Consider the following 14,445-nt stretch of genomic DNA (forward strand, 5'->3'; position numbering starts at 1 on the left):
CATTTCCAAGAAGAAGTAAGAATTGCAGTTGCAACAAACCCTTGCTTGCCTACAAAGAGAGCAGCAATTTGGATTTGTTACTATGTTACCTGGAAGAATAACAAACTGTGCAAGGATGGAGGTTGTAGGAGCAAAGAGAAGTTGTCTGTAAAGTTGGTGGATGCCTATTTTCCATTTTGCAGTCCCTTGTCTCCCTCTTGTGGCCTCCTGGAGGCAAATAAATGTGCAAAAAAAAGACAGCCTGGCGGCCGGCTGTTGCAGTGTTGCCCTCTCAGGCAACACTGAGTGACTGACTGAGCCGCACCGTCTTATATAAAGTTCAGACGGAACTTTGCACGTGTCATAGTGGAGCCCTCAGGATTCCAGAGCCAGCTTTCTGACATCATAATGGGGCCTGCCTCAGAGATAGATAAAAGCCTGGGCCCAGGCAGTGTTGGTCAGTGCTGCTCAGCAGGCAGCACTGGACTGGACTGGACTGGATTACAGCTGATACAAGGTGTGAAGGAACAAGGGGTGGCTGTGGGCATGCACTTGCTGCCGCTGCCAGTGTTTATCTGCATGGCAGGAGGGCATTTGGGCGTTGCCAGGAAGGCGTTTTTATGTAGATTCCTCCTCTTTCAGCACTGCATTGTGGTGCAAGCAAAAGAAGCAAATCCTGTGTAGCTTCCTCTCCGGCCTTTATTCACCTCCCTCCCGCTTAGTAGCTGTAAATGTGTGTGAGCCTGCAGGGCCCCATGGAATTGCCTAGGAGTAGGCTGAATCAATCGCTGCAAGGGGTGAACAGCAGTATGGGACAGGCTCGGGCAAGGCAAGGGCCGCTCGGGTTATCGCTTCTCGGCCTTTTGGCTAAGATCAAGTGTAGTATCTGTTCTTATCAGTTTAATATCTGATACGTCCCCTATCTGGGGACCATATATTAAATGGATTTTTAGAACAGGGAGATGGAAATAGAGCTTGCTCTGTCCACTCCACGCATTGACCTGGTATTGCAGTATTTCCAGGACCGGTGCACCCTTCCCTTATGTGTTGACTAAAATCAGATTCCAAAAGTGCTATTTGTGTTTGCTATTGTTTTTGTCTTTCTGATGGGATCTCCCCTTTTAATCCCATTATTTCAACACCTGTTGGACAATGCATTTGTACAGTCATGTGTGATAATGAGCTCATTTATTAAATGCAATTAATTAATACATTGCCACCTCTTGTTGTGTGTGTGTCTTCTGTGTTTCTGTGTTTCCGGCATTTCACATTGGAACAGCTCATTCACCTTCCTTGTCTTCTCTCCGCCCTCCCTCCTAGGTAGGTTAAAGAGCTGCACCTGAGCCAGCCACTGATTGATGCAGCAACACAGTCAACTAGTGGAGTGGAGTGGAGTAGGGGAACAGCAAACAGCCATTAAAGCAGCCAGCCGCCTACCCGCCACAATGGACCTACCTGTGTACACTAGATGGATGTGATGGAATGTACTGCCGTCCCAACATTTCCAAGAAGAAGTAAGAATTGCAGTTGCAACAAACCCTTGCTTGCCTACAAAGAGAGCAGCAATTTGGATTTGTTACTATGTTACCTAGAAGAATAAAATAACAAACTGTGCAAGGATGGAGGTTGTAGGAGCAAGGAGAACAAGTTGTCTGTAAAGTTGGTGGATGCCTATTTTCCATTTTGCAGTCCCTTGTCTCCCTCTTGTGGCCTCCTGGAGGCAACTAGCTGTGCAAAAAAAAGACAGCCTGGCGGCCGGCTGTTGCAGTGTTGCCCTCTCAGGCAACACTGAGTGACTGACTGAGCCGCACCGTCTTATATAAAGTTCAGACGGAACTTTGCACGTGTCATAGTGGAGCCCTCAGGATTCCAGAGCCAGCTTTCTGACATCATAATGGGGCCTGCCTCAGAGATAGATAAAAGCCTGGGCCCAGGCAGTGTTGGTCAGTGCTGCTCAGCAGGCAGCACTGGACTGGACTGGACTGGATTACAGCTGATACAAGGTGTGAAGGAACAAGGGGTGGCTGTGGGCATGCACTTGCTGCCGCTGCCAGTGTTTATCTGCATGGCAGGAGGGCATTTGGGCGTTGCCAGGAAGGCGTTTTTATGTAGATTCCTCCTCTTTCAGCACTGCATTGTGGTGCAAGCAAAAGAAGCAAATCCTGTGTAGCTTCCTCTCCGGCCTTTATTCACCTCCCTCCCGCTTAGTAGCTGTAAATGTGTGTGAGCCTGCAGGGCCCCATGGAATTGCCTAGGAGTAGGCTGAATCAATCGCTGCAAGGGGTGAACAGCAGTATGGGACAGGCTCGGGCAAGGCAAGGGCCGCTCGGGTTATCGCTTCTCGGCCTTTTGGCTAAGATCAAGTGTAGTATCTGTTCTTATCAGTTTAATATCTGATACGTCCCCTATCTGGGGACCATATATTAAATGGATTTTTAGAACAGGGAGATGGAAATAGAGCTTGCTCTGTCCACTCCACGCATTGACCTGGTATTGCAGTATTTCCAGGACCGGTGCACCCTTCCCTTATGTGTTGACTAAAATCAGATTCCAAAAGTGCTATTTGTGTTTGCTATTGTTTTTGTCTTTCTGATGGGATCTCCCCTTTTAATCCCATTATTTCAACACCTGTTGGACAATGCATTTGTACAGTCATGTGTGATAATGAGCTCATTTATTAAATGCAATTAATTAATACATTGCCACCTCTTGTTGTGTGTGTGTGTGTGTGTGTGTGTGTGTGTGTGTGTGTGTGTGTGTGTGTGTGTGTGTGTGTGTGTGTGTCTTCTGTGTTTCTGTGTTTCCGGCATTTCACATTGGAACAGCTCATTCACCTTCCTTGTCTTCTCTCCGCCCTCCCTTTTAGGTAGGTTAAAGAGCTGCACCTGAGCCAGCCACTGATTGATTGATGCAGCACCACAGTCAAATAGTGGAGTGGAGTAGGGGGAACAGCAAACAGCCATTAAAGCAGCCCGCCCGCCACAATGGACCTACCTGTGTACACTAGATGGATGTGATGGAATGTACTGTCGTCCCTACATTTCCAAGAAGAAGTAAGAATTGCAGTTGCAACAAACCCTTGCTTGCCTACAAAGAGAGCAGCAATTTGGATTTGTTACTATGTTACCTGGAAGAATAACAAACTGTGCAAGGATGGAGGTTGTAGGAGCAAAGAGAAGTTGTCTGTAAAGTTGGTGGATGCCTATTTTCCATTTTGCAGTCCCTTGTCTCCCTCTTGTGGCCTCCTGGAGGCAAATAAATGTGCAAAAAAAAGACAGCCTGGCGGCCGGCTGTTGCAGTGTTGCCCTCTCAGGCAACACTGAGTGACTGACTGAGCCGCACCGTCTTATATAAAGTTCAGACGGAACTTTGCACGTGTCATAGTGGAGCCCTCAGGATTCCAGAGCCAGCTTTCTGACATCATAATGGGGCCTGCCTCAGAGATAGATAAAAGCCTGGGCCCAGGCAGTGTTGGTCAGTGCTGCTCAGCAGGCAGCACTGGACTGGACTGGACTGGATTACAGCTGATACAAGGTGTGAAGGAACAAGGGGTGGCTGTGGGCATGCACTTGCTGCCGCTGCCAGTGTTTATCTGCATGGCAGGAGGGCATTTGGGCGTTGCCAGGAAGGCGTTTTTATGTAGATTCCTCCTCTTTCAGCACTGCATTGTGGTGCAAGCAAAAGAAGCAAATCCTGTGTAGCTTCCTCTCCGGCCTTTATTCACCTCCCTCCCGCTTAGTAGCTGTAAATGTGTGTGAGCCTGCAGGGCCCCATGGAATTGCCTAGGAGTAGGCTGAATCAATCGCTGCAAGGGGTGAACAGCAGTATGGGACAGGCTCGGGCAAGGCAAGGGCCGCTCGGGTTATCGCTTCTCGGCCTTTTGGCTAAGATCAAGTGTAGTATCTGTTCTTATCAGTTTAATATCTGATACGTCCCCTATCTGGGGACCATATATTAAATGGATTTTTAGAACAGGGAGATGGAAATAGAGCTTGCTCTGTCCACTCCACGCATTGACCTGGTATTGCAGTATTTCCAGGACCGGTGCACCCTTCCCTTATGTGTTGACTAAAATCAGATTCCAAAAGTGCTATTTGTGTTTGCTATTGTTTTTGTCTTTCTGATGGGATCTCCCCTTTTAATCCCATTATTTCAACACCTGTTGGACAATGCATTTGTACAGTCATGTGTGATAATGAGCTCATTTATTAAATGCAATTAATTAATACATTGCCACCTCTTGTTGTGTGTGTGTGTGTGTGTGTGTGTGTGTGTGTGTGTGTGTGTGTGTGTGTGTGTGTGTGTGTGTGTGTGTGTCTTCTGTGTTTCTGTGTTTCCGGCATTTCACATTGGAACAGCTCATTCACCTTCCTTGTCTTCTCTCCGCCCTCCCTTTTAGGTAGGTTAAAGAGCTGCACCTGAGCCAGCCACTGATTGATTGATGCAGCACCACAGTCAAATAGTGGAGTGGAGTAGGGGGAACAGCAAACAGCCATTAAAGCAGCCCGCCCGCCACAATGGACCTACCTGTGTACACTAGATGGATGTGATGGAATGTACTGTCGTCCCTACATTTCCAAGAAGAAGTAAGAATTGCAGTTGCAACAAACCCTTGCTTGCCTACAAAGAGAGCAGCAATTTGGATTTGTTACTATGTTACCTGGAAGAATAACAAACTGTGCAAGGATGGAGGTTGTAGGAGCAAAGAGAAGTTGTCTGTAAAGTTGGTGGATGCCTATTTTCCATTTTGCAGTCCCTTGTCTCCCTCTTGTGGCCTCCTGGAGGCAAATAAATGTGCAAAAAAAAGACAGCCTGGCGGCCGGCTGTTGCAGTGTTGCCCTCTCAGGCAACACTGAGTGACTGACTGAGCCGCACCGTCTTATATAAAGTTCAGACGGAACTTTGCACGTGTCATAGTGGAGCCCTCAGGATTCCAGAGCCAGCTTTCTGACATCATAATGGGGCCTGCCTCAGAGATAGATAAAAGCCTGGGCCCAGGCAGTGTTGGTCAGTGCTGCTCAGCAGGCAGCACTGGACTGGACTGGACTGGATTACAGCTGATACAAGGTGTGAAGGAACAAGGGGTGGCTGTGGGCATGCACTTGCTGCCGCTGCCAGTGTTTATCTGCATGGCAGGAGGGCATTTGGGCGTTGCCAGGAAGGCGTTTTTATGTAGATTCCTCCTCTTTCAGCACTGCATTGTGGTGCAAGCAAAAGAAGCAAATCCTGTGTAGCTTCCTCTCCGGCCTTTATTCACCTCCCTCCCGCTTAGTAGCTGTAAATGTGTGTGAGCCTGCAGGGCCCCATGGAATTGCCTAGGAGTAGGCTGAATCAATCGCTGCAAGGGGTGAACAGCAGTATGGGACAGGCTCGGGCAAGGCAAGGGCCGCTCGGGTTATCGCTTCTCGGCCTTTTGGCTAAGATCAAGTGTAGTATCTGTTCTTATCAGTTTAATATCTGATACGTCCCCTATCTGGGGACCATATATTAAATGGATTTTTAGAACAGGGAGATGGAAATAGAGCTTGCTCTGTCCACTCCACGCATTGACCTGGTATTGCAGTATTTCCAGGACCGGTGCACCCTTCCCTTATGTGTTGACTAAAATCAGATTCCAAAAGTGCTATTTGTGTTTGCTATTGTTTTTGTCTTTCTGATGGGATCTCCCCTTTTAATCCCATTATTTCAACACCTGTTGGACAATGCATTTGTACAGTCATGTGTGATAATGAGCTCATTTATTAAATGCAATTAATTAATACATTGCCACCTCTTGTTGTGTGTGTGTGTGTGTGTGTGTGTGTGTGTGTGTGTGTGTGTGTGTGTGTGTGTGTGTGTGTGTGTGTGTGTGTGTGTGTCTTCTGTGTTTCTGTGTTTCCGGCATTTCACATTGGAACAGCTCATTCACCTTCCTTGTCTTCTCTCCGCCCTCCCTTTTAGGTAGGTTAAAGAGCTGCACCTGAGCCAGCCACTGATTGATTGATGCAGCACCACAGTCAAATAGTGGAGTGGAGTAGGGGGAACAGCAAACAGCCATTAAAGCAGCCCGCCCGCCACAATGGACCTACCTGTGTACACTAGATGGATGTGATGGAATGTACTGTCGTCCCTACATTTCCAAGAAGAAGTAAGAATTGCAGTTGCAACAAACCCTTGCTTGCCTACAAAGAGAGCAGCAATTTGGATTTGTTACTATGTTACCTGGAAGAATAACAAACTGTGCAAGGATGGAGGTTGTAGGAGCAAAGAGAAGTTGTCTGTAAAGTTGGTGGATGCCTATTTTCCATTTTGCAGTCCCTTGTCTCCCTCTTGTGGCCTCCTGGAGGCAAATAAATGTGCAAAAAAAAGACAGCCTGGCGGCCGGCTGTTGCAGTGTTGCCCTCTCAGGCAACACTGAGTGACTGACTGAGCCGCACCGTCTTATATAAAGTTCAGACGGAACTTTGCACGTGTCATAGTGGAGCCCTCAGGATTCCAGAGCCAGCTTTCTGACATCATAATGGGGCCTGCCTCAGAGATAGATAAAAGCCTGGGCCCAGGCAGTGTTGGTCAGTGCTGCTCAGCAGGCAGCACTGGACTGGACTGGACTGGATTACAGCTGATACAAGGTGTGAAGGAACAAGGGGTGGCTGTGGGCATGCACTTGCTGCCGCTGCCAGTGTTTATCTGCATGGCAGGAGGGCATTTGGGCGTTGCCAGGAAGGCGTTTTTATGTAGATTCCTCCTCTTTCAGCACTGCATTGTGGTGCAAGCAAAAGAAGCAAATCCTGTGTAGCTTCCTCTCCGGCCTTTATTCACCTCCCTCCCGCTTAGTAGCTGTAAATGTGTGTGAGCCTGCAGGGCCCCATGGAATTGCCTAGGAGTAGGCTGAATCAATCGCTGCAAGGGGTGAACAGCAGTATGGGACAGGCTCGGGCAAGGCAAGGGCCGCTCGGGTTATCGCTTCTCGGCCTTTTGGCTAAGATCAAGTGTAGTATCTGTTCTTATCAGTTTAATATCTGATACGTCCCCTATCTGGGGACCATATATTAAATGGATTTTTAGAACAGGGAGATGGAAATAGAGCTTGCTCTGTCCACTCCACGCATTGACCTGGTATTGCAGTATTTCCAGGACCGGTGCACCCTTCCCTTATGTGTTGACTAAAATCAGATTCCAAAAGTGCTATTTGTGTTTGCTATTGTTTTTGTCTTTCTGATGGGATCTCCCCTTTTAATCCCATTATTTCAACACCTGTTGGACAATGCATTTGTACAGTCATGTGTGATAATGAGCTCATTTATTAAATGCAATTAATTAATACATTGCCACCTCTTGTTGTGTGTGTGTCTTCTGTGTTTCTGTGTTTCCGGCATTTCACATTGGAACAGCTCATTCACCTTCCTTGTCTTCTCTCCGCCCTCCCTCCTAGGTAGGTTAAAGAGCTGCACCTGAGCCAGCCACTGATTGATGCAGCAACACAGTCAACTAGTGGAGTGGAGTGGAGTAGGGGAACAGCAAACAGCCATTAAAGCAGCCAGCCGCCTACCCGCCACAATGGACCTACCTGTGTACACTAGATGGATGTGATGGAATGTACTGCCGTCCCAACATTTCCAAGAAGAAGTAAGAATTGCAGTTGCAACAAACCCTTGCTTGCCTACAAAGAGAGCAGCAATTTGGATTTGTTACTATGTTACCTAGAAGAATAAAATAACAAACTGTGCAAGGATGGAGGTTGTAGGAGCAAGGAGAACAAGTTGTCTGTAAAGTTGGTGGATGCCTATTTTCCATTTTGCAGTCCCTTGTCTCCCTCTTGTGGCCTCCTGGAGGCAACTAGCTGTGCAAAAAAAAGACAGCCTGGCGGCCGGCTGTTGCAGTGTTGCCCTCTCAGGCAACACTGAGTGACTGACTGAGCCGCACCGTCTTATATAAAGTTCAGACGGAACTTTGCACGTGTCATAGTGGAGCCCTCAGGATTCCAGAGCCAGCTTTCTGACATCATAATGGGGCCTGCCTCAGAGATAGATAAAAGCCTGGGCCCAGGCAGTGTTGGTCAGTGCTGCTCAGCAGGCAGCACTGGACTGGACTGGACTGGATTACAGCTGATACAAGGTGTGAAGGAACAAGGGGTGGCTGTGGGCATGCACTTGCTGCCGCTGCCAGTGTTTATCTGCATGGCAGGAGGGCATTTGGGCGTTGCCAGGAAGGCGTTTTTATGTAGATTCCTCCTCTTTCAGCACTGCATTGTGGTGCAAGCAAAAGAAGCAAATCCTGTGTAGCTTCCTCTCCGGCCTTTATTCACCTCCCTCCCGCTTAGTAGCTGTAAATGTGTGTGAGCCTGCAGGGCCCCATGGAATTGCCTAGGAGTAGGCTGAATCAATCGCTGCAAGGGGTGAACAGCAGTATGGGACAGGCTCGGGCAAGGCAAGGGCCGCTCGGGTTATCGCTTCTCGGCCTTTTGGCTAAGATCAAGTGTAGTATCTGTTCTTATCAGTTTAATATCTGATACGTCCCCTATCTGGGGACCATATATTAAATGGATTTTTAGAACAGGGAGATGGAAATAGAGCTTGCTCTGTCCACTCCACGCATTGACCTGGTATTGCAGTATTTCCAGGACCGGTGCACCCTTCCCTTATGTGTTGACTAAAATCAGATTCCAAAAGTGCTATTTGTGTTTGCTATTGTTTTTGTCTTTCTGATGGGATCTCCCCTTTTAATCCCATTATTTCAACACCTGTTGGACAATGCATTTGTACAGTCATGTGTGATAATGAGCTCATTTATTAAATGCAATTAATTAATACATTGCCACCTCTTGTTGTGTGTGTGTGTGTGTGTGTGTGTGTGTGTGTGTGTGTGTGTGTGTGTGTGTGTGTGTGTCTTCTGTGTTTCTGTGTTTCCGGCATTTCACATTGGAACAGCTCATTCACCTTCCTTGTCTTCTCTCCGCCCTCCCTTTTAGGTAGGTTAAAGAGCTGCACCTGAGCCAGCCACTGATTGATTGATGCAGCACCACAGTCAAATAGTGGAGTGGAGTAGGGGGAACAGCAAACAGCCATTAAAGCAGCCCGCCCGCCACAATGGACCTACCTGTGTACACTAGATGGATGTGATGGAATGTACTGTCGTCCCTACATTTCCAAGAAGAAGTAAGAATTGCAGTTGCAACAAACCCTTGCTTGCCTACAAAGAGAGCAGCAATTTGGATTTGTTACTATGTTACCTGGAAGAATAACAAACTGTGCAAGGATGGAGGTTGTAGGAGCAAAGAGAAGTTGTCTGTAAAGTTGGTGGATGCCTATTTTCCATTTTGCAGTCCCTTGTCTCCCTCTTGTGGCCTCCTGGAGGCAAATAAATGTGCAAAAAAAAGACAGCCTGGCGGCCGGCTGTTGCAGTGTTGCCCTCTCAGGCAACACTGAGTGACTGACTGAGCCGCACCGTCTTATATAAAGTTCAGACGGAACTTTGCACGTGTCATAGTGGAGCCCTCAGGATTCCAGAGCCAGCTTTCTGACATCATAATGGGGCCTGCCTCAGAGATAGATAAAAGCCTGGGCCCAGGCAGTGTTGGTCAGTGCTGCTCAGCAGGCAGCACTGGACTGGACTGGACTGGATTACAGCTGATACAAGGTGTGAAGGAACAAGGGGTGGCTGTGGGCATGCACTTGCTGCCGCTGCCAGTGTTTATCTGCATGGCAGGAGGGCATTTGGGCGTTGCCAGGAAGGCGTTTTTATGTAGATTCCTCCTCTTTCAGCACTGCATTGTGGTGCAAGCAAAAGAAGCAAATCCTGTGTAGCTTCCTCTCCGGCCTTTATTCACCTCCCTCCCGCTTAGTAGCTGTAAATGTGTGTGAGCCTGCAGGGCCCCATGGAATTGCCTAGGAGTAGGCTGAATCAATCGCTGCAAGGGGTGAACAGCAGTATGGGACAGGCTCGGGCAAGGCAAGGGCCGCTCGGGTTATCGCTTCTCGGCCTTTTGGCTAAGATCAAGTGTAGTATCTGTTCTTATCAGTTTAATATCTGATACGTCCCCTATCTGGGGACCATATATTAAATGGATTTTTAGAACAGGGAGATGGAAATAGAGCTTGCTCTGTCCACTCCACGCATTGACCTGGTATTGCAGTATTTCCAGGACCGGTGCACCCTTCCCTTATGTGTTGACTAAAATCAGATTCCAAAAGTGCTATTTGTGTTTGCTATTGTTTTTGTCTTTCTGATGGGATCTCCCCTTTTAATCCCATTATTTCAACACCTGTTGGACAATGCATTTGTACAGTCATGTGTGATAATGAGCTCATTTATTAAATGCAATTAATTAATACATTGCCACCTCTTGTTGTGTGTGTGTGTGTGTGTGTGTGTGTGTGTGTGTGTGTGTGTGTGTCTTCTGTGTTTCTGTGTTTCCGGCATTTCACATTGGAACAGCTCATTCACCTTCCTTGTCTTCTCTCCGCCCTCCCTTTTAGGTAGGTTAAAGAGCTGCACCTGAGCCAGCCACTGATTGATTGATGCAGCACCACAGTCAAATAGTGGAGTGGAGTAGGGGGAACAGCAAACAGCCATTAAAGCAGCCCGCCCGCCACAATGGACCTACCTGTGTACACTAGATGGATGTGATGGAATGTACTGTCGTCCCTACATTTCCAAGAAGAAGTAAGAATTGCAGTTGCAACAAACCCTTGCTTGCCTACAAAGAGAGCAGCAATTTGGATTTGTTACTATGTTACCTGGAAGAATAACAAACTGTGCAAGGATGGAGGTTGTAGGAGCAAAGAGAAGTTGTCTGTAAAGTTGGTGGATGCCTATTTTCCATTTTGCAGTCCCTTGTCTCCCTCTTGTGGCCTCCTGGAGGCAAATAAATGTGCAAAAAAAAGACAGCCTGGCGGCCGGCTGTTGCAGTGTTGCCCTCTCAGGCAACACTGAGTGACTGACTGAGCCGCACCGTCTTATATAAAGTTCAGACGGAACTTTGCACGTGTCATAGTGGAGCCCTCAGGATTCCAGAGCCAGCTTTCTGACATCATAATGGGGCCTGCCTCAGAGATAGATAAAAGCCTGGGCCCAGGCAGTGTTGGTCAGTGCTGCTCAGCAGGCAGCACTGGACTGGACTGGACTGGATTACAGCTGATACAAGGTGTGAAGGAACAAGGGGTGGCTGTGGGCATGCACTTGCTGCCGCTGCCAGTGTTTATCTGCATGGCAGGAGGGCATTTGGGCGTTGCCAGGAAGGCGTTTTTATGTAGATTCCTCCTCTTTCAGCACTGCATTGTGGTGCAAGCAAAAGAAGCAAATCCTGTGTAGCTTCCTCTCCGGCCTTTATTCACCTCCCTCCCGCTTAGTAGCTGTAAATGTGTGTGAGCCTGCAGGGCCCCATGGAATTGCCTAGGAGTAGGCTGAATCAATCGCTGCAAGGGGTGAACAGCAGTATGGGACAGGCTCGGGCAAGGCAAGGGCCGCTCGGGTTATCGCTTCTCGGCCTTTTGGCTAAGACCAAGTGTATTTATACAGGAGGTTTTTAGTCAGAAGGTGCTCAGGTACCCTCTCTCTCGGCCTCGGGGGATCGTCCAGGTTCGCCTGGACTTCACCCCCGTGCTGCTATTTGGGAGAGAGGCTTAGTCCTGAGCAACGAGTTGCGATCCCCCCCCCCAGCCCTTTGGTGTGTCTCCTTAAAGCCAAAGGGCGCAGCGCAAGCTGTGCGGTACCGACCTGGCCACGCAAATGGCAGGCGGACCTGATGCGGTGCCGGTATACGCCCGGTTGAGGAATACTGCAAGATTTATCTTGGCAGAGGGTGGAGGCGGTCCTCGTGGTCTCAAGTTCCTTGTCCACGATATTTTGGAAAAGCGGTTGGCGGTCCACAAGAACGAGATTTTGGCGATCCAGGACTACCCAAGGCGTGGAGTGTACGACGTGACCTTTATGGGAGAAGGAATCCTCCGTGATGCCATGGGAAAAGCTGAGAGGCAACAAGGTGAACTCATGGCCTTGGGAGTCCAGGTAATTGAACACGCTTTTGAAGTAACCAAACTCGTAGTGATTAAAATGTATTCCCCATACGTGAAAGATCAGGAAGTGGCGGCGTTTCTTGCTGCATACTTTAAGAACGTTAAGCTGCTGGGGAGAGTTATGAACGAGTGCGGTGTGTGGACCGTCAAATGGAAATTTATTGTTACGCTAATAAAGGACCCCTCCACCCAAGAAACGAAGCTACCACCTGCTCGTTTTAAACTTGGGAATGTGAATGGCGACCTCTATTTCTCAGGAATGCCAAACTTCTGCAGGGCCTGCGGTACCTATGGACATACCAGTTTTAACTGCGATGTCACCTGCAGGAACTGTGGAAGTAAACAACACACAATGAGGGAATGTACAGAAGAGAAAAAATGCAATTTTTGTCAAAAAACTGGTCATCTTTATTATGCTTGTCCACATAGGTACCGAGGCGAAGAAGATGAGCAACCCGAGGTGCCCCCACGTGCTCCACCAGCAGAGCAGTCCCGTCCTCAAGGAGGAGAGCAAGCTGTTGCGGCGAAAGAGCAGAGAGGTACCTGGGCTTCAAGGGTACGGCCAGCCGAAGCCAAAACAGGTGCCTCTCAGCCAGCGACCTCAGGGGATAAAAATGAGCCCAGCGCGAAGGAAAAACGGCAGGCCAAGAGGAAGGCAGAAAAGGAGCAGGCCATCGATGAACCTGTGGCATCCCAGACGGCTGGTTGCTCAGGCGGTGCCGGGCCTGCTCCTAATCCTGGGTCTCTAGAGACCGACTCGGAAGGAGAAGACTGGGTACAGGTGGGTCCCCGTAAAAAGGGGAAGCAAGAACGTGCCAGTAGGAGGGAGACAGGGGAGGAGCAGATGGATACGTCCGTGCGGAAAGATGTGGCTCCTCCTGGGACCCCCTCCTCGCCTGCACTGGTGAGGAGGACGGGCACTGCTCCCTCCGTATTATCGGACACCCCGCCATGCGCACAACCTCCCCCTCTAGACCGGCCTTCACGGGCCCAGGGGGGAGAGGCGGGGCCCTTGGGGGACCCACCAGACATGGACCCAGTCGGTCAACCGAGAGAGACCCAGGTGAGGCTGTGCGAGTCTGGGCTCCCCGTGTACGAGGTGAGTGTTGCTGGCTCAGCTCTCAGCGACAGTAGTTCTTCTCCTGCCTCGTCCCTCTTTTCAGTTGAGTCGGATGAGGGCGGGGCCATGAGTTCAAGTGAGGTTTCGGGTATTGCTGGTGGAGGAGCAATCTGATTTTAAGTACGCCTATTATTTATTATTTTAAAATCAGAATTTTGCTTTTACTCTCCACGATGTCTGAGCTCATGGGAATCTCCCTCAACGTGAGGGGCGCCAAGTCAAAAGTGAGAAGGGTTGCTCTCTTCAATTTTTTATCTTGCCTGGCAGCCTCTGTATTTTTCCTGCAGGAGTGCGGCATTCCCCATACAATGAGATATGAAAATTACAAAAAGGATTGGAAGTATGGTCCATCCGTCTGGTCTGGATCCAACGAGTCCAGATCAGCAGGGGTCGCCATTCTTTTTAAGGGAAACGTTTTAATTGATTTTATTCAAGAAATCTTACCAGGACGTATTTTAATGGTTAAAGCTTTTATTGATGGTGTAAAGTGGCAGTTTTTAAATTTTTACGGATCACCAGAAAAGAACGAAAGAGCGAGGATGCTGGAGATTTTACCGCTTTTTATCAACACATCTGAGCCTTTTATCCTCGCAGGTGATTTTAATTGTATCCTGAGAGGAGAACGCCGGCTTACCAACAGTACAAGTAGGAACTATGACAAGACCTCTGGACTGCTCAAGGATATCGTGACTGATTTTAAATTAAAAGACATATACAAAGAATGTAACAGGAGCAGTCCAGAGGAAGCCGGCGTTACCTGGAGCAACGCCACCTGTAGCTCCAGGATTGATTTTATCTTTTGTTCTGAAAATTTACTGCCTTTTAATTGTGAAGTTTTAACCAATGTGTTTTCAGATCACAGGCTTTTATCTTTTAAAGTAAAGCATGATCTTAATAATATTGTATGTAAAAAGTCCTGGAAGATGAATGTTTCCCTTTTAGACGATCCACAGGTTTTAGCAGATTTTATTGAATTTTACCAAGAAAGCAGGCGGGTAAGAGATACACGTACTCCCATCAGTGCATGGTGGGAGAAAATGAAAAAGAAAATTAAAGATTTTTTTATTAAGAAAAGCGTGGCGAAAGCCAAAGAGAAATACGCTTTTTTTAAAATTCTCAATACCCGTCTGCAGACCCTGTACAAAATGCAAGATCATGACATAGACGTTAAAGATGACATCACCAATTTGAAAAAGGAGATAGCCCAGTGCCTGGAGCAGAAAGGTAAAGAGATTATATTCCGTTCAAAAATACAACATGTGGAGGAGAACGAGACCTGCTCCAGGTACTTTTTTAAGAAAATAAATAACAAAAAGGCAATTATCAAAAATATAGAAGGGGTGTCAGATGTAC

At 48.1% G+C, this 14,445-nt stretch overlaps 7 non-coding genes across 7 annotated transcripts; all 7 read left to right on the forward strand.

Moving 5' to 3' along the window:
- The first annotated feature begins 826 nt into the window (after positions 1-826).
- LOC142727843 (U2 spliceosomal RNA) lies at positions 827-1,017 on the forward strand. Its single transcript, XR_012877294.1, has one exon. It is a non-coding gene; the product is annotated as a U2 spliceosomal RNA (small nuclear RNA).
- A 1,295-nt stretch (positions 1,018-2,312) lies between these two features.
- LOC142727911 (U2 spliceosomal RNA) lies at positions 2,313-2,503 on the forward strand. The gene has a single exon (XR_012877342.1). It is a non-coding gene; the product is annotated as a U2 spliceosomal RNA (small nuclear RNA).
- Positions 2,504-3,843: 1,340 nt separating this feature from the next.
- LOC142727923 (U2 spliceosomal RNA) lies at positions 3,844-4,034 on the forward strand. The gene has a single exon (XR_012877353.1). It is a non-coding gene; the product is annotated as a U2 spliceosomal RNA (small nuclear RNA).
- Positions 4,035-5,376: 1,342 nt separating this feature from the next.
- LOC142727935 (U2 spliceosomal RNA) lies at positions 5,377-5,567 on the forward strand. The gene has a single exon (XR_012877364.1). It is a non-coding gene; the product is annotated as a U2 spliceosomal RNA (small nuclear RNA).
- A 1,350-nt stretch (positions 5,568-6,917) lies between these two features.
- LOC142727948 (U2 spliceosomal RNA) lies at positions 6,918-7,108 on the forward strand. Its single transcript, XR_012877375.1, has one exon. It is a non-coding gene; the product is annotated as a U2 spliceosomal RNA (small nuclear RNA).
- A 1,295-nt stretch (positions 7,109-8,403) lies between these two features.
- LOC142727850 (U2 spliceosomal RNA) lies at positions 8,404-8,594 on the forward strand. The gene has a single exon (XR_012877300.1). It is a non-coding gene; the product is annotated as a U2 spliceosomal RNA (small nuclear RNA).
- Positions 8,595-9,924: 1,330 nt separating this feature from the next.
- Positions 9,925-10,115, forward strand: LOC142727862 (U2 spliceosomal RNA). The gene has a single exon (XR_012877311.1). It is a non-coding gene; the product is annotated as a U2 spliceosomal RNA (small nuclear RNA).
- Positions 10,116-14,445: the final 4,330 nt, after the last annotated feature.

Source organism: Rhinoderma darwinii, unplaced genomic scaffold (genome assembly GCF_050947455.1).
Source record: "Rhinoderma darwinii isolate aRhiDar2 unplaced genomic scaffold, aRhiDar2.hap1 Scaffold_656, whole genome shotgun sequence".
Lineage (NCBI taxonomy): Eukaryota > Metazoa > Chordata > Amphibia > Anura > Rhinodermatidae > Rhinoderma > Rhinoderma darwinii.